Raw genomic sequence first — 20,037 nt, 5'->3', positions numbered from 1 at the left:
TCACATTTACTGGAGTCATTTTCGATTAATAAGGTATCTTTGATTTTACTCAGGTATGACTATTGGGTACGTTTTCCACGATGGACAACAATTACCATAATCCATAGCGCATATACTTGTCAGTCTGTGTTAATTTTACGCCTGCTACTGAAGAGAGAAGAATGCTCGATCGTGAGGCGATATAGAGAGCAGCTGTAGATTAACGAGGTATCTCTACCTGAAAATACATGATCTAAGTGATTGATAGTTGGTATTCAGCAGTCTTATTTACAGTGAAGAACTTCAAATGAAATGATATCAAATTTATTTATATAGCCCTTCTTACATCATCTGATATGTCAAAGTGCTGTACAGAAACCCAGCCTAAAACCCCAAACAGCAAGCAATGCAGGTGTAGAAGCACGGTGGCTAGGAAAAACTCCCTAGAAAGGCCAAAACCTAGGAAGAAGCCTAGAGAGGAACCAGGCTATGAGGGGTGGCCAGTCCTCTTCTGGCTAACTACAAAATAGTGTTTTTGTCAGACAGCACAGGCAGCAGCTCTATGGAGATGAGATGACTCGGAATTAAATAAAGTCATCAAATTAAACAAAAGTAATATACACAACAACTGAAATGTTTTATTATATGTGAATAAATGATGGTTTATAAGTGGTGAGCAGCAATGGGTTGTCACTACCATCATGAGACGAATTGTTATTCTGTGTTGTTACAACATTCAACCCACATAACGCACAATGCATTTAATGTTGAAAAAGGTCATCACAATCGAAAACCGTGATTATTTAAAAAATAATCGGTCTGAAACCGAACTGACCTCAAAAAGCACTAATCGCTCAGCACTACTGCAAAGCTTCCATCCTTGTAACAGATAAAGTACTATGTGATACAACTTCAGGCAACCCGGTCTCAGAGCATTTAGTATTATTCTGTACGTAAATCTGAGACACTCCATTTAGTATGATATGTTATGTTTGGTATGGTTACATAAGACAGATGGTTAATTAAGGCAACAACAAAAGTAGGGTGGATGGTTAAGCATATAATGTGAACATCTAGCAACCCTTGCGAGTTCGAATCTCATCACGGACAACTTTAGATTTTTTGCTAATTAGCAACTTTTCAACTACTTACTACTTTTGAGCTACTTTGGAACTACTTGGCATGTTAGCTAACCCTTCCCCTATCTGTGACCATAACCATTTTAGCTATCCCTTCACCTAACTCTAACATTAACCCTTTTAGGTAACCCTTTTAGCTAACCATTCCCCTAACCCTAATACTAACCTTGACCCTTTAACCTAACTCCTAACCTTAACCCTAACCTTAAACCTGACTCCTAGCCACCTAGCTAGAATTCGAAACATATTGTAAGTTTTGCAAATTCGTAACATATAAGATGTTTTTAGCAACTTCATAACGTATTGTACATTTTGAAAATTCGTAACATATAACACGAATTGTAATTTGTAACATATCATATGAAATTGGTGATGGACATCCACAAATGAATACATACCACACAAAACGTAACATATAATACTAAAAGGCGTGTCCCGGATTTACGTAAAGAATAATACGAAATGCATTGACACCAGGTTGCTTTAGGGTGATGTCGTCCTACTTACACTTTGACCCAGTGTAGACCAACGTCACGAAGAAGGTAAACGTTTGGAATACTTACTCCAATAAGGAATGCTGTTTCCCATGAATGTTCAAGTCCTGTGTTGAGCAGTGTTAGGTACTTTTGAACACGAATGTATGGTATACCCTTGTTGTGTGTGTCTGTTTGTGCTATATTGGAGGGTAGGGGAAGGGATACCTTACTGATAGTTTGGTTATTGTTTCAATTGAGAATCGAGTGCATAAAAGGCCTTTCTTTCCAGTCTAATGATCCCATTGATTTGATACCCGGGCCCTTTCTCATGATCCCTTCTTTTCCAATCCCATTGTGGCGACAGATAAAGAGGTCCTTTCCCTTTAAGGGGGAGGTGAGTGAACGTTAGAAACAAAATACCAGAAAGTCATGGGGAGAAAGCGGGGTGAGGTTGTGTGAGTGTTGGGCAGAACTACCGTGAAGTTGATAGCAACGATAGGTCTTTCCTGTAGACGGAAGAGAAGCCGACACAACGCGTCTTCTCGTGCTTTGCATTCGTTGAGCAATCAGCGGTGAGCGCTCGGGAAAAACAGAAACAGACGTTTGGAAAGCCCGCGAGCTTCAGGAGTGGTGAGTGAAAAGAACAGAGCGGGGCACTTTACCCAGGATTAGTGTGATGAGTCCACACACACTGTACGAGGCTACTTGTTAACGACAGGACATAACTCACTGTCCATACAATTTCATAGACTTCGTGTACTTTTGGATCGTTTCACTATGTGTTTCCACCCAAACATCATGCGCGTATCCTGGATCGCGAGTGTTTCGAATACAAGGCAATATTTGCGCTCTATTTCATAAATGTTCGAACATGAGTAGCCCGGCGAATGAAATGACATATGCATCAAGTTACACAGACAGGTCCGTGTCGCCTTGTCTTGAGTTGTAGTCTGCGTGTGCCATAAGGTGACAGTCTTTTTTTTTTTTTTTTAATAGGCAGAACAGTCACAGCATCGTATCTGTAAGGTGACAGCGCACGCAATAACTATTATTATAACGATGCCAGTTGTGTTAGTTTAATTCTCATCTGCCATCAACTACTTTCCCGAGAATAGCTGCGAATGTTAAAACACAGAATATATTTACATTATGTCAGTTTTATCGTGAGTCGTGGCCTATTTATCCTTTTAAGTATTTTCCTGAGGGGTGTTAGGTGTTTGGATTAGTAGATTCGGGAAATATCTTTCTTTTGTTGGTGGTAGATGATTGGTTGTAGTAGGTAAGGAAAGAGAACATTCTTCATAATTCAGTGAAGTCTTCCCTTTGTAGAATCTATGTGCAATCTGCTTTTCTAGATCACTATGGACATAGCCCTGGGTGAAAATGACAGAACATGTACATTGAGCCAGGGGTGGCATCCTTAGTGGTGGTCAGTCTTAAAGGCTGGAATAGGTTGATTGACAGCACTAGACTGCAGATATGTCTTCATGGGCAATGAATGTGCAAGGTATAAGCAATTCACTCTGTGAGTGTGGGTCTGGGTAGTGTTTGTGTATGTGTTTTAAATGCGTTGAGCAAGCAAGGTCTGGGTACTGTGTGTATGATGGGACTGAGAAGTCTGAAGTTCGGCAATTTCAGATGATTTAAAGCTTTCATTGCCAACCTATTTTGTGTGTGTGTGTGGCTTTACAGTGACTGGCTGCACACAAAGCTGCCCGTCAGTGGGGAGTCCTTGACCTTTCTCTCTGTCCATCTCCTTTCTCTATTCCTCATTCAATTTTCTCTTGCTTTCTTATTATCTTTCTTTGCTGTCCTCATTCCCACTCTGTTTTGTCTCATTCACTCTCCTTTCTCTCTTTGTGTGTCTGTCAGTTTTATCGAGTAGACTGCGGACAGTGACATCTTCTAGAAGTTATCAGAGGTGTCAAAGGGAGATAGTGTGTGTGTGTCATGCAGGGTCTTATTTGCACTAGCCCCATTGGCTGTGTTGAATTCCAGTTGTCTTTCAGAGCAGAGAGGGTCTGGTAGAGAAGAGAACACACTGACATACAGTCTGTCTGCAGCAGAGAGGGTCTGGTACAGAAGAGAACACACTGACATACAGTCTGTCAGTAGCAGAGAGGGTCTGGTAGAAAAGAGAACACACTGACACACTGTTTGTGTGTGGGGATTAACCACAGTAACTGGTAAGTAGTGTGTGCTGTTCTTACAAGGAGAGGACTGACCTCTAACCTCTCACCCTCCCCCCTTCTCTCTGAGCAATGTGCCTCCAGGTGAATGGGTTCACACAGGATGAGAGGTGACCTGGATGCACTTTCTCTCTCCAAGTCAAATCTAGTCATCTATCAAGTTCTATTGAAATAGTATTTACACTTCCATGTTAAGTAAAGCTTTGTCGAAGACGCAATAGCTGCTGAATACAGTTACTATGTATTAATAACCTGTTGTTAACATGTATCCTGCTGACTCTAGGGTCCCTAGCTAGCTTTCTGAGTGTTGGTCTGTTGAGTGACATACACTATATATAGTCATTTATCTGGACACTCCTTCAAATTAGTGGATTCGGCTATTTCAGCCAAACCCGTTGCTGACCGGTATATAAAATCCAGCACACAGACATGCAATCTCCATAGATAAACATTAGCAGTAGAATGGCATTACCGAAGAGCTCAGTGACTTTCAATGTGGCACCATCATAGGATGACACCTTTCCAACAAGTCAGTTCGTCACATTTCTGCTCTGCTCGAGCTGCCCCGGTCAACTGTTAGTGCTGTTATTGAGAAGTGGAAACGTCTTGGAGCAACAACGGCTCAGCCACGAAGCGTTAGGCCACACAAGCTCATAGAACTGGACCGCCGAGTGCTGACGTGAATAGAGGATAAAAATCATCTGTCCTCGGTTGCAACACTCACTACTGAGTTCCAAACTGCCTCAGTAAGCAACGTCAGCACAATAACTGTTCGTTGGGAACTTCATGAAATTGCTTTCCATGGCCAAGCAGCTGTACGATAGCCTAAGATGACCATGCGCAATGCCAAGCGTCGTCTGGTGTGGTGGAAAGCTTGCCACCAAGCTTGGTTCGGGCTAGGCCCCTTAGTTCCATTGAAGGGAAATCTTAACACTACAGCATACAATGACATTCTAGACGTTTCTGTGCTTACAACTTTGTGGCAATAGTTTTGGAAGGTCCTTTCCTGTTTCAGCATGACAATGCCCTCGTGCACAAAGCGATGTCCATACAGAAATGGTTTGTCACAATTGGTGTGGAAGAATTTGACTGGCCTGCACAGAGCCCTGACATCAATCACATTGAACACCTTTAGGATGAATTGGAACGCCAACCGTGAGCCAGGCCTAATCGCCCAACATCAGTGCCCAAGCTCACCAATGCTCTTGTGGCTGAATGGAAGCCAGTCCCTGTAGCAATGTTCCAACATCTAGTGGAAAGCCTTCCCAGAAGAGTGGAGGCTGTTATTACAGCAAAGGGGGACCAACTCAATATTAATGCCCATGATTTTGGAATGAGATTTTCTACGAGCAGGTGTCCACATACCTTTGGTCAGGAAGTATATAGGTTTCTGCTCCACTTCATTCCAATTTGCAAATACCAAGAACCCAAGGGCAGTATTTATGGGTTTTCTTTGTGTGTTTGTGTGTGTGTGTTTTGTTGCCTTTGTGTGCGGTTTGTGTGTGTTCTTGTACTTGTGTGTGTGTGCCCCATTTCCGATGGGCCTACACCAGACAGCTCCATAAGGGCAGCAGAGTAGACAAAGGTTTTCCTCTGTCTTCCTCTGACCTCTTCTGTTGCAGTCTGCATTGTTCTCCCTGTCCTATTGAACCAGGGGTCCACAGAGACGCACCACAATGGAGACAGAAGTGTGTGTGATTTTGTGTGTGTATGCTCCTCCTGTTTGTGTCTGTGTGTTTCAGACCAATTAAATAAAGTGATTGGTTGCTTTGATCCTTCAAATGTATTGTGCTCTTGGATCGTCAAGTCATGAAGCATAATAAGGAATCTATTAGTCACGTGATGAATACAAAAGTTGTAGACCTCACCATGAAATGCTTACTTACAATCCCTTCACCAACAATACATTTCAAGAAATAGTTCAGAAAATATTTACAAAATAAACTAAAGTAAAAAATAAAATAACGAGGCTATTTACAGGGGTACCAAGTCAGAGGATAGTGCGTATGGCCCAGTACATCACCGGGGCCAAGCTTCCAGACTCCAGTCACAGACTGTTCTCTCTGCTACTGCACGGCAAACGATACCGGAGCGACAAGTCTAGGTCCAAGAGGCTCCTGAATAGCTTCTACCCCCAAGCCATAAGACTCCTGAACATCTAATCAAATGCCTACCCAGACTAATGAAATGCCTACCCAGACTAATGAAATGCCTACCCAGACTAATGAAATGCCTACCCAGACTAATGAAATGCCTACCCAGACTAATGAAATGCCCACCCAGACTAATGAAATGCCTACCCAGACTAATGAAATGCCTACCCAGACTAATGAAATGCCTACCCAGACTATTTGACACTCCAGACCCACACTGTTATAGACATATCTATCCTGCCCTGCATTTCTAAAGTCTTCGAAAGTCAAGTTAACAAACAGATCACCGACTATTTCGAATCTCACCGTACCTTCTCCACTATGCAATCTGGTTTCCGAGCTGGTCATGGGTGCACCTCAGCCATGCTCAAGGTCCTAAATCATATCATAACCGCCATCGATAAAAGACAGTACTCTGCAGCCGTCTTCATTGACCTGGCCAAGGCTTTCGACTCTGTCAATCACTGCATTCATATCGGCCGACTCAATAGCCTTAGTTTCTCAAATGACTGACTCGTCTGGTTCACCAACTACTTCTCAGATAGAGTTCAGTGTGTCAAATCGGAGGGCCTATTGTCCGGACCTCTGGCAGTGTCTATGGGGTGCCACAGGGTTCAATTCTCGGGCCGACTCTCTTCTCTGTATATATCAATGATATGCTCTTGCTGCTGGTGATTCTTTGATCCACCTCTACGCAGACGACACCATTCTGTATGCATCTGGCCCTTCTTTGGACACTGTGCTAACAAACCTCCAGACGAGCTTCAATGCCATACAACACTCCCGCCCGCCCGCCTAGCATCACTACTCTGGAAGGTTCTGACTAAGAATATGTGGACAACTACAAATTCCAAGGTGTCTGCTTAGACCGTAAATTCTCCTTCCAGACTCATATTAAGCATCTCTAATTAAATATAGAATCGTCTTCCTATTTCGCAACAAAGCCTCCTTCACTTATGCTGCCAAACATGCCCTCTTAAAACTTACTATCCTACCTATGCTCTCGTTGGCTGGCCCTAGCTTCATATTCATCGCCAAACCCACTGGCTCCAGGTCATCTATAAGTCTATGCTAGGTAAAGCCCCACCTTATCTCAGCTCACTGGTCTCCATAGCAACACCCACCCATAGCACCCGCTCCAGCAGGTATATTTCATTGGTCATCCCCAAAGCCAACAACTATTTTGGCCGCCTTTCCTTCCAGTTCTCTGCTGCCAATGACTGGAACGAATTGCAAAAATCACTGAAGCTGGAGACTTATATCTCCCTCTCTAACTTTACTCATCAGCTGTCAGAGCAGCTTACCGCTCACTGTACCTGTACACATCCCATCTGTAAATAGCACAACCAACTACCTCATCCCCATATTGTTATTTATTTTATTTGCTCTTTTGCACCCCAGTATCTCTACTTGCACATCTTCTATTCACTCCAGTGTTAATGCTAAATTGTAATTATTTCGCCACTGGCCTATTCATTGCCTCCCTAATCTTACTACATTTGCACACAGTGTACATAGTTTTCTATTGTGTTACTGACTGTACGTTTGTTCATCCCATGTGTAACTCTGTGTTTTTGTCGCACTGCTTTGTTTTATCTTGGCAAGGTTGCAGTTGTAAATGAGAATTTGTTCTCATCAGGACTACCTGGTTAAATAAAGGTTAAATAAAAAAGGCCGTCTCATTGTTGCCGGTGATCAGGCCTACCACTGTTGTGTCGTCAGCAAAATTAATGATGGCGTTGGAGTCATGCTTGGTCACGGAGTACAGGAGGGGACTAAGCATGCACCCCTGACGGGCCCCAGTGTTGAGGATCAGCGTGGCAGATGTGTTGTTGCCTACCTTTATCACCTGTTATTGTCAGGTGTGAATAGGCAGTGTGGAGTGCCATTGAGATTGCATGATCTGTTGGGGCTGTATGCAAATTGGAGTGGGTCTAGGGTTTCCGGTATGATGGTGTTGATGTGAGCCATGTCCAGCCTTTCAAAGCACTTCATGGTTACCAATGTGAGTGCTATGGGGTGGTAGTTATTTAGGGAGGTTACATTTGCTTTCTTAGGCACAGAGACTATGGTGGTCTGCTTGAAACATATAGGTATTACCGACTCGGTCAGAGAGAGGTTGAAAAGGTCAGCGAAGACACTTGCCAGTTGGTTTGCGCATGCTCTAAGTACTGGTCCTGGTAATCCTTCTGGCCCCGTGGGCTTGTGAGCAAGACCTGTTTAAAGGTCTTGCTCACATCGGCTACAGAGAGGGTGATCACACAGTCATCCAGAACAGCTGGTGTTCTCATGCATGCTTCAGTGTTGCTTGCCTCAAAGTGAGCTTAAAAGGCATTTCGCTCATCTGGTAGGCTTGCATCACTGGGCAGCTCGCTGCCGGGTTTCCCTTTGTAGTCCGCAATAGTTTGCAAGCCCTGCCAAATCTGGCAGGGTAGCCTGGGGCGGCAGGGTAGCCTAGCGGTTAGAGCGTTGGACTAGTAACCGGACGGTTGCAAGTTCAAACCCCCGAGCTGACAAGGTACTCATCTGTCGTTCTGCCCCTGAACAGGCAGTTAACCCACTGTTCCTAGGCCGTCATTGAAAATAAGAATTTGTTCTTAACTGAGTTGCCTAGTTAAATAAAGAAAAAATAAACATCCGACGAGCGTCAGAACCGGTGAAGTAGGATTCAATCTTAGTCCTGTATTGACAGATGGTTCGTTGGAGGGCATAGCTTGATTTCTTGTTAGTGTCCAGATTAGTGTTCCGCACCATGAAAGCGGCAGCTCTAGCCTTTAGCTCGGTCCAGATGTTGCCTGTAGTTCATGGTTTCTGGTTGGGGTACATACGGTCACTGTGGGGACGATGTCGTCGATGCACTTATTGATGAAGCCGGTGACTGAGGTGGTATATTCCTCAATGCAATTGGATGTATCCCGGAACATATTCCGGTCTGCGCTAGCGAAACAGTCCTGTAGCGTAGCATCCGCGTCATCTGAACACTTCCGTATTAAGCGAGACACTGGTACTTCCTGCTTTAGTTTTTGCTTGTAAGCAGGAATCGGGAAGATATAATTTTGGTCAGATTTGTCAAATGGAGGGCGAGGGAGAGCTTTGTATGTTTCTCTGTGTGTGGAGTAAAGGTGGTCTGGAGTTTTTTTCCCTCTGGTTGCACATGTGACATGCTGGTAGAAACGAGGTAAAACAGATGAAACTTTTAAAAAATAATTTAGAACCAAAAACTGAATACAAAAATGAATATTTATATAGTCCTTGGCAAGATAACTGGATGTTTTAAAGCTCCTTTTAGACCACTTTTTAAAAGATTTAGTGTGCGTATCTGTCAGGGATGTTGTGGGAAGGGTGTCACAGGGTAGATTGATAAGCCGTGTTCTTGTCTATAATGAGGGGAGTGAAAGGCCTGTGGGGAAATGTTACTGCATGTTGTCTCCTGTTGGATAACAAGATTAATGAGCCAGACTGGCCTTTTTCTCTTTGTGACTGGACAAAAATGATAGAATATTGACAAAGAGAGGAGTAATCATTGACTAAAGTTGACTAAGTGTGTTAGTACAGGGCCAACCAGGTTAGAGGCATGCAATGGAAGACAATGGCTTTATACACCATCCCTGTGTTTGTGAGAGAGAAAGTTCACATGGAATGGGCTCTTTCCTTCTTGAGGCATGATATGATTTAAAGAGATCTTGAGGTAATATTTTATAATATACTTTGATTTCATGAGTTACTTGATCTTTGTACATAACTGTGAAATGCACCACATCACTTCAGTAGGAGATGTCCTAACACTGAAAATAACACAGGCTGGTTTTGTGTCATGAGTAAACCCAGTTTAGTGTTTTGTTCCACTGATTGGTCAATGCAGACTTCATGCTATGGAGGAGAGTTAGCAAATCATTGACTTTTGATGGACCTCTGACTCCTCCCTCCCACTAACCCCCCCCCCCCCCACGCTATCTCATGCACCCACATACACACACACAAACAGTCTCAATCAGAGACTGAGTCTCAATCAGAGACTAGAGCTCAATCAGTAGAGACGCAGTGAGACCGTAGACACAGTTAAGAGACAGTCAGTAGTAATCTCATTCCGAGACTAGAGAACACATATCTTACCTGCTGCCTTGCATATCAGCCTCTCTCTCACATTTCAAGGTAAGACTCCTTTCTACCAAACCGATTCCACTTCAGTCATTAATATACAGTATTATAAAGCAAAATGACTGAAAAATAAGTTTGATCCAAAATGAGAACTGAGGTTACAATCTGTAACAGGGTTTTAAATTTGCAACGTTATGAAGTTTTAACTAAGGCAGTAACATCTTGTTTGTGGCATACTGAACTTTTTTATTTTGTTAGCCTTAAGTTGCAGTAATTCTATTGAATATTTTGGTTTGCCTGTGCCATTTAATTTATTTTGCTGTTTTCCAGTCATCTCATCTGTGTGGTGTCTTTCTGTTACATTTTGTGCCAGTCTTATAAATATAGCATAATGTCACATTTATAACAGTCTAAAATACAGTCTAATGTATTTTAGACAGCTTTCTGAGCACAGGTGTAGTGTTATTAAATAATGCTTAATGGTAGTGGGAGTCAAATACCTCAAAGTTCTTTATTCTGGGAATAAAATCAACCCCACCTGGTGTTGTATTGTGCATCTTTACCTTGGTGTGAACCGTGGGTGTACATTCAACAGTCTATAGTGGTGTTTTAAGTCCGTGGCGTCTTCAGCTATAAGGAGCTATTCACTCACGGTAATAAATCAGTCTGAACAAGAAAGAACGGAAGCTGCTGTGAACGCTGCTTTGACTTTCTCATGCCACAGCTAAACAACGTTTAATCCCTCTCAGAATACACAAGTCTGGGCTGTGTGTGCGTGTATTCCTGTACCTGCTGCAGGTGTGTGTTAGTGCAGAGAGGGCATGAGGTGGGGCGTTGTGGCAGAAAGCAAGCTGCTACAGGACCAAGGTGTGTTTCACCATACCGCTATCTAAATACATTTCTCCAGGTTGTTTTGTTGGCTGAAATGTGTTTAGCCTATTTCATTGTTCATGTAATGTGAGCGACGTCACATCAGACAGTGGAATTTTACTTGATTCATTCATCAATGCATGACTGACTTTACTCTCACAAGTCTATTTAAAAAAAAAGCCTAATAATAAGGAATGTGCAACATACAATTGTTTTTCAGTGTTGAATTGTTTGTGTAAACATAAACATAAGCAATGCAATTTAGACAGTCTTTGTCAAATTCATCCACATATAGGGAAATATTTATTTTCTATAACAATAAGTTAACGAGTGGCTGGTGTGACTAAGTAACAATATTACAGACTGCTCTCTACAATGCATTTTCCAAGACACAAATAGGAAGAGGCAGTGCATTTCACACAATACAATGGAAATGTCTTCACGTGGTTCTGTGGTTAATGGAATGGCACTGTACTGTATTTATTTGGATGATTGTGATGCTACTACCTCTTGGGCCAGGCTCCCTATTAAAATAAACTGCTGTCTTAATTTAACCAGGCCAGTCCCATTAAGTCGAAATATATAAATGAGTAAAAATACATTCAAAATAATTATATTGATAGAATATACAATATCTTAATATACAGATTCAAAATACACTATTTCACTGTATCACTTCTTTATGGAGGAGAATGTATGGCTAAGTTATTAATAAATGGCCAAGTCAAAAAATACTCTCAATTTGCTTCTGATAATTTTGTGTTGTTGTTAACCATGAATATTTGTATCCTGTTGTGGCGTCTCCGACACAGATGTTTGTTATGGCTGTCAGGTGTGTCAATGTCACATAGTGGTTTGTCACAACCCAGTGGATTTGTTTATCTCTCTGTTTGGAGAATGATTTGTATCTCTTTTGGAATCAGTGAAAGCTAATAAGAAAGAACTTTGTGTGCTTGTCTGTTTTTTGTGATGTTAACCCTTTACACTCGTACCCATATATGGGTTGAAAATGGCAGATTTGGGCACTGATAAGCACGTAATTTGGAACGCAGCGGCTATACAGTAACATGCTATAAATTATGTTAGCGCTCTGGCTCTGTGCTTCACAGCTTTAAAAATGTTTCGACTGACAGCTGTTCTGAATTTGAACACCACACCTGACAAAAAGTTGCCCTCATTCCTCCTGCTATTTGGCCAACTTTTGCAAAAATGTTTGTTGTCTGAGTCAGGGAAATGCTATAAATTAGTAGGACTCAATGTATTTTGAAAGATGAGAAGTTGAGGATTTATAATAAATAGCGCTTTGATGTCATACAAGCAAGCCAAACACCTGTGAGTCCAAATGTGAACTTCACTTTTCCACATCATAAAACCATGTCATATACAGTTTCAACATTTATGATCACTATGTTTGATGTACAGTTAGAAGATGACATGGCGTTATACCCTGGGTTGTCCTGAACAGAATGAGCCTATGTTTGTCTATGTGAAGAAAATTTGCCCCGGAGCACGCACCTGAATGCACTCATGACTCAATTCTATGCACCAAAATTATTGTCAATAGAACGTTTTTGGATTGTGTCAACAACAGCAGTAATTGTGTGATGCCGGGGATGCAGGGTTGTGTTCCAAACAAAACAAATATAAGTGTGCTTGTTCCTCAACTGCACAGCTATTAGAGCAAAAAACAAAGCACCTTATAGTTGAATACTCTACTTTCAGTCATAAAAGTGCATTGCCATTTCTTAGAAATATAGGCTGTATACAGTTCCTATCTCTACTAGAGGTCGACCAATTTATGATTTTTCAACGCCGATACCGATTAATCTGCCGATTTAAAAAAAAAAAAAAAAAAAAAAAAAAAAAAAAAAAAAAAAAAAAAAAAAATTGTAATAATGACAATTACAACAATACTGAATTAACACCTATTTTAACTTAATATAAAACCTCAATAAAATCAATTTAGCCTCAAATAAATAATGAAACATGTTCAATTTGGTTTAAATAATGCAAAAACAAAGTGTTGGAGAAGAAAGTAATGTGTGCCATGTAAAATATGTGTCATGTAAAAAAAGCTAACGTTTAAGTTCCTTGCTCAGAACATGAGAACATATGAAAGTTGGCGGTTCCTTTTAACATGAGACTTCAATATTCCAAGGTAAGAGGTTTTAGGTTGTAGTTAATATAGTATTTATAAGGCTATTTCTCTCTATACTATTTGTATTTCATATACCTTTGACTATTGGATGTTCTTATAGGCACTATAGTATTGCCAGTGTAACAGTATAGCTTCCGTCCCCCTCCTCGCTCCTACCTGGGCTCGAACCAGGAACACATAGACAACAGCCACACTCGAAGCATCGTTACTCATCGCTCCACAAAAGCCGCGGCCCTTGCAGCGTAAGGGGAATAACTACTCCAAATCTAAAAGCGAGTGACGTTTGAAACAGTATTAGCGCACACCCAGCTAACTAGCTAGGCATTTCACATTGGTTACACCAGCCATTAGGCTGATAGACTTGAAGTCATAAACAGCGCTATGCTTGCGAAGAGCTGCTGGCAAAACGCACAAAAGTGCTGTTTTGAATTAATGATTATGGGCTTGCTGCTGCTCAGTCAGACAGCTCTGTCAAATCAGACTTAATTATAACATAACACACAGAAATACGAGCCTTTGGTCATTAATATGATCGAATCCGGAAACTATCATTTCGAAAACAAAATGTTTATTATTTCAGTAAAATACGGAACCGTTAGGTATTTTATCGAAGTCTAAATATTCTTGTTACATTGCACAACCTTCAATGTATGTCATAATTACGTAAAATTCTGGCAAATTAGTTCGCAATGAGCCAGGCAGCCCAAACTGTTGCATATACCCTGACTCTGCGTGCAATGAAAGCAAGAGAAATGACACAATTTCACCTGGTTAATATTGCCTGCTAAACTGGATTAGTAGTTATAACTAGTGATTATGATTGATTATTTTTTATAAGATAAGTTTAATGCTAGCTAGCAATTTACCTTGGCTTCTACTGCATTCGCGTTACAGGTAGCCTACTCGTGGAGTGCAATGGTTAGAGAGTTGGACTAGTTAACTGTGCGGTTGCAAAATTGGAACCCCTAAGCTGACAAGGTGAAAATCTGTCGTTCTGCCCCTGAACAAGGCAGTTAACCCACAGTTTCTAGGCAGTCATTGAAAATAAGAATGTGTTCTTAACTGACTTGCCTAGTTACATTTACATTTACATTTAAGTCATTTAGCAGACGCACAGTGCCTTATCCAGAGCGACATTTCAAGCAAACATAAAGATATAAAACTGTATTTTTTTGTGAATTCACCTTCTGACATCCAGTGGAACAGCATTTATTGGATATTTCAAACTTTACAATAAAAACTGCATCTAAATCATTAAGGGGGGGCTGGTGAGAAGGATTACTATCCTATCCTAGGTATTCCTTCCTCCTTGCAAAACAGTTTGAGCTCAGTGGGTTGGATTTTGTGAACAGGTTTTCAGTTCTCCACAGATTCTCGATTGGATTCAGGTCTGTCCTTGGCCATTCTAAGGGATATGTTTGTTTTTTAACAATTCCATTGTAGATTTTGCCAGAGCAGCCCAACAGTTTTGATTTGTTAAAAAAGGCTGAGCGGGTCCCACTTAACTGTACTTCCTCAATGGTAGGGAGGCGAGCAGGCCAGAGGTGGATGAACGCAGTGCCCTTGCTTGTGTCCCACTTATTTATATATATATATATATAACGGATTGTTATGAAAACAACTTGAAATCGGCCCCAATTAATCGGCCATTCTGAATAATCGTAGGGCCTGATCAGAGCCTGGAGGTTGAACTGTACCTGGGTGAGAGACAATTCCCCAGTTATAAACAGTCAAAAGATTGCAGGCAAGCACCATGGTCTTTTAGCGGATTATAGCCTATATACTGGAAGCCAGTGGAGAAAGCGGAGTTCTAGCGGGGTGACGTTACATATTGGACAAAGAGAAACTTGGGAATGATTGAAAACAAACTGTTAATCCTTCAATAATTTGCTAGGTTTCCATAAAGGATGAATGTTGTTTTTATTTTTAATGGCACAGGCAGGGAGGATTGGGTTAGCCCTGGCTAAATAAAATGGTATTTAAAAAGTGGCTTTGTTTAGTCATTTATGTTCATGTCGGTATCTGTCTGACCTATTCATATACACACAAGCACAGTGCATTTGACTGAGATTGTATTGGCTCAGCCAATTTTACCCAGAACTTTGCAACTCTTTTGCCACATTTCAGGTGTAGACTTCAAAAATGCATAAAGATATAAAACAAAGTTTTATTTTTTTAAAGTGAAGAATCAACATATACAAGTGGGACAGATTCATGAAGTGGAACAACATTTATTGGATATTTCAAACTATTTTAATAACAAATCAAAAAGCTGAAAAATCCAAATAGTCTGGGTAGCCATTTGATTAGCTGTTTAGGAGTTGGGCGTGAAGCAATCCAAATAGTTTAAATTATTCAGAAGCCCTCTTGGACCTAATACTTTTGTGCTATAGCAGAGAGAACAGTCTATGACTAGGGTGGCTTTTTGACTTTTTAGGGCCTTCGATTACAGCTGTAAGGGCGCTTAGGTGGTTAGAGTGTTGGACTAGTAACCGGAAGTTTTGCACATCGAGAGACTGAAAATCTGTTAACAGGCAGTTAACCCATTCCCAGGCCTTGCAAAACAGTTTGAGCTCAAATAAAGGTGAGGTTGGATGGAGAGCATTTGTAGAACAGCAGTTTTGGGCAGTTCTTTCCACATGATTCTCGATTGAAAATGATTCCATTTGGTCTGGACTTTGACTTGTTTAAAGGTCTTGCTCACATTGGCTGTGTAGAGCGTGATCACACAGTCATCCGGAACAGCTGATGCTCTCATGCATGTTTCAGTATTACTTGCCTCGAAGCGAGCGTAGAAGTTATTTAGCTCGTCTGGTAGGCTTGTGTCACTGGGCAGCTCTCGGCTGTGCTTCTCTTTGTAGTCTGTAATAATTTGCCAGCCCTGTCACATCCGATGAGCGTCTTAGCCGGTGTAGTACGATTAGATCTTAGTCCTGTATTGACGCTTTGCCTGTTTGATTGTTCGTCGGAGAGCATAGCGGGATTTCTTATAAGCTTCCTGATTAGACTTCCGCTCCTTGAAAGCGGCAGCTCTACCCTTTAGCTCAGTGCGGATGTTGCCTGTCATCCATGGCTTCTGGTTGGGGTATGTACGTACAGTCACTGTGGGTACGACGTCATCGATGCACTTATCGATGAAGTCAATTACTGATTTGGTGTACTCCTCAATGCCATCAGAGGAACCCTGGAACATATTCCAGTCTGCTAGCAAAACAGTCCTGTAGTTTAGCATCTGCTTCATCTGACCACTTTTTTTATAGACTGAGTCACCGGTGCTTCCTGCTTTAAGCAGGAATCCGGAGGATAGTCAGATTTGCCAAATAGAGGGCGAGGGAGGGATTTGTACGTGTCTCTGGGTGTGGAGTAAAGGTGGTCTAGAATTTGTTTTCCTCTGGTTGCACATTTAACATGCTGATAGAAATGAGGTAAGACTGATATAAGTTTCTCTGCATTAAAGTCCCCGGCCACTAGGAGCACCGCCTCTGGATGAGTGTTTTCCTGTTTGCTTATGGCGGTATACAGCTCATTGAGTGTGGTTTTAGTGCCAGCTTTGGTCTGTGGTGGTATGTAGACAGCTACAAAAAATACAGATAAACTCTAGGTAGATAAGCTGTAGACCACACTATCATGAGATCCTCTACCTCAGGTGAGCAAAACCTTGAGACTTCCTTAGATATCGTGCACCAGCTATTGTTTACAAATATGCATAGGCCCCCGCCCCATGTCTTACCAGAGGCTGCTGTTCTGTCCTGCTGAAAGAGTGTATAACCCGCCAGTTGTATGTTGTTAATGTCGTCGTTCAGCCATGAATCTGTGAAACAGAAGATATTACAGTTTTTAATGTCCTGTTGGTAGGGTACACGTGCTTTCAGTTCGTCCCATTTATTTTCCACTGAATTAACGTTAGCTAGCAGGATGGAAGGCAAGAGCAGATTAGCCACTCGTTGCTTGATCCTCACAAGGCACCCCAATCTCTTTCCGCAAAACCACCTTTTCCCTTTCCAGCGAATCACAGGGATCTGGGCCTGGTCAGGTGTCTGTAGTAGTATATCCCACCCAGCCGACTCATTGAAGAAGAACTCTTCATCCAATTTGAAGTGAGTAATCCCAGTTCTGATGTCCAGAAGCTCTTTTTGGTCATAAGAGACAGTAGCAACAACATTATGTACAAAATAAGTTATGACCAACGCAAAAAACAACAACAAAATAGCATGCTTGGTTAAGAGCCAATAAAATGTCAGTCCTACCCTCCGGCCCCATTTCCAATTTATGGAAATGACAGCTTGCTCTCTCACACACTATTTCTCAATACTAAACGTGATACGGGTGGATTTGAGACTCTTGAAGATATATAAACTCTGGAGAGGCTGAGGCACACACATTCACTGTCTTTTCTGTTAGGTTAGATGTGTGTTAGTGTGTAAAGCAGTGCCAATCTTTCAGCTCGCTGTGTTTTAGGGACCACCCGCTGTAGACGTCTGATTGCCGACATTTTCAAGCGATACCACATGTAGCATCGGTGCCTTCTTTAGAATCACTTGATGTTGTCCTTACTGCGCAAAGAAATCTCCATGACAACACCTCCGAGCCATGGCCCGCCAGTCTATAAGGCCCTCAGCAAACGGGGACCTATACACGCACACCCACACCCACACCCTTTCTCAGCCACATATGCTCTGTGAACACGTGGGTGACCTAAAGTAGTGGTCCTAAATGGGCCTTAGATACAAAGTGTGCCGAGGCTAAAGGAGACGGTTCATTGTGTGGGCCTGCCCCTTTTGTCTGAGTTAGCCTGAAGGGGTATGGGGGGGTGGGGTTTGGGCAAAAAGGGGCCCTTTATACACATCCTTTCTTCCCCTTCTCTTATTCTTTCTCTTGATTGGGAGTATGTTTTGTCTTTCTTTTCCTCCTCTCTGATAAATGCCACAGTATCCTTTTCTATCCACCACAATACATTGCCTGTTTCTGAGTCTGAGAGAGATGGAGAGAGAGGATGAAAAGAGGCTGCTTTTTAACCTGCATTTCTGAAAGCAGAAGAAAGGAGCCGCTGTGCCAGAGCCAGTCCCTTTCTCTTATTTTCTTTTCTTTTTTCTCCTTTCTCTCTTTTTGTGAAAAGTGTGATTGTGTCATCAGCCTATTTATATGAAGAGGGAGGACGCAGAGAAAGAAGAGGGAGGACGCAGAGAAAGAAGAGGGAGGACGCAGAGAAAGAAGAGGGAGGACGCAGAGAAAGAAGAGGGAGGACGCAGAGAAAGAAGAGGGAGGACGCAGAGAAAGAAGAGGGAGGACGCAGAGAAAGAAGAGGGAGGACGCAAAAGGAGAGCACAGCGTGCTCAAACTGTAGGTTTATATAATTAAAACTGCGAATTGTAACTTTTTGGGCGACCCAACCAAATTCACATAAATGTGGGTTTTAGATCATTCATTGTCATTGAAAACAAGCCTAAGAACCGGTAGATCTGTTCTATGTGTGTTATTTCTATGCTTCTCGTTCTTATAGTGCATTCGGAAAGTATTCATACCCCTTGACTTTTTCCACATTTTGTTACGTTACAGCCTTACACTAAAATGGATTAAGTCATTTTTCCCCCTCATCAATCTACACACAATAGCCCATAATGACAAAGCAAAAACAGGTTTATAGAAATGTTTGCACATTTGTTAAAAATAACAAACTCATTATTTAACATTTATAAGTATTCAGACCTTTACTCAATACTTTGTTGAAGCACCCGTCGCAGCAATTACAACCTCGCCTCTTCTTGGGTATGATGCTACAAGCTTGGCACACCTATATTTGGGGAGTTTCTCCCATTCTTCTTTGCAGATCCTCTCAAGCTCTGTCAGGTTGGATGGGGAGCGTCGCTGTACAGCTATTTTCTCTCCAGAGATGTTCAATCAGGTTAATGTCCGGGCTTTGGTTGGGCCATTCGAGACTTGTCCCGAAGCTACTCCTGCATTGTCTTGGCTGTGTGCTTAGGGTCGTTGTCCTGTTTGAAGGTGAACCTATGCCCCAGTCAGAGGTCCTGAGTGCTCTGGATCAGGTTTTCATCAAGGAACACTCTGTACTTTGCTCTGTTCCTATTTCCCTCAATCCTGTCTAGTCACCCAATCCCTACTGCTGAAAAACATCCCCACAGCATGATGCTGTCACCACCATGCTTCACCGTAATGATAGTGGCAGGTTTCCTCCAGACCTGACACTTGGTATTCAGGACAAAGAACTCAATCTTGGTTTCATCAGACCAGAGAATCTTGTTTCTCGTGGTCTGAGAGTCCTTTAGGTGCCTTTTGGCAAACTCCAAGAGGGCTGTCGTGCCTTTTACTGAGCAATGGCTTCCGAATTAAGAATGATTGAGGCCACTGTGTTCTTGGGGACCTTCCACAGATCTGTGCCCCGACACAATCCTGTCTCAGAGCTCTACGGACAATTCCTTCAACCTCATGGCTTGGTTTTTGCTCTGACATGCACGGTCAACTGTGGGACCTTATATAGACAAGTGCGTGCCTTTCCAAATCATGTCCAATCAATTGAATTTACCACAGGTGGACTACAATCAAGTTGAAGCAACATCTCAAGGATGATCAATGGAAATAGGATGCACCTGAGCTCAAATTCGAGTTTAACAGCAAAGGGTCTGAATACAAACCTTTCTACCAACCTGTTTTTACTGTCATTATTGGGTATTGTGTGTAGGTTGATGAGAAAAAAATATATTTAATCCATTTTAGAATAAGGCTGTAACGTAACAAAATGTAGAAAAAGGGAAGGGGTCTGAATACTTTCTGAATGGACTGTAAGTCTCGTCTTGCTTCTTTTACTTTCAGTTTTGTACACTAGCTTTAAACACCTGCAAATATAATAGTTTTGATTATGGAAAATGTATTTCACAGCAGTTAGTACAATTATTCTCTACGCTATACTTGCTTGTTTTGAGTCACAAACTGAAATTAGGCAAACTATTCAAATTTTAA

The 20,037-nt window shown here is 41.9% G+C and overlaps 1 protein-coding gene across 5 annotated transcripts in view; it reads left to right on the top strand.

Annotated features, from left to right (window-relative positions):
- The first annotated feature begins 2,012 nt into the window (after positions 1–2,012).
- The window catches only part of LOC135541998 (transcription factor SOX-13-like), a 73,392-nt gene continuing 55,367 nt past the window's right edge, over positions 2,013–20,037 (top strand). For 2 of the 5 annotated variants that reach the window (XM_064968551.1, XM_064968546.1), the window contains exon 1: positions 2,013–2,224. The gene's annotated coding sequence lies outside the window, so the exon portion shown is untranslated. Of the gene's footprint in view, positions 2,225–9,935; positions 10,089–18,178; positions 18,403–20,037 lie in introns of those variants that run through there. The other 3 variants (XM_064968547.1, XM_064968548.1, XM_064968549.1) reach the window with 3 other exon arrangements.

Source organism: Oncorhynchus masou, chromosome 6 (genome assembly GCF_036934945.1).
Source record: "Oncorhynchus masou masou isolate Uvic2021 chromosome 6, UVic_Omas_1.1, whole genome shotgun sequence".
NCBI classification, from domain to species: Eukaryota; Metazoa; Chordata; class Actinopteri; order Salmoniformes; family Salmonidae; genus Oncorhynchus; species Oncorhynchus masou.
Note: the sequence above shows the minus strand (reverse complement) of the source record. Positions and strands in the feature narration are given on the sequence as shown.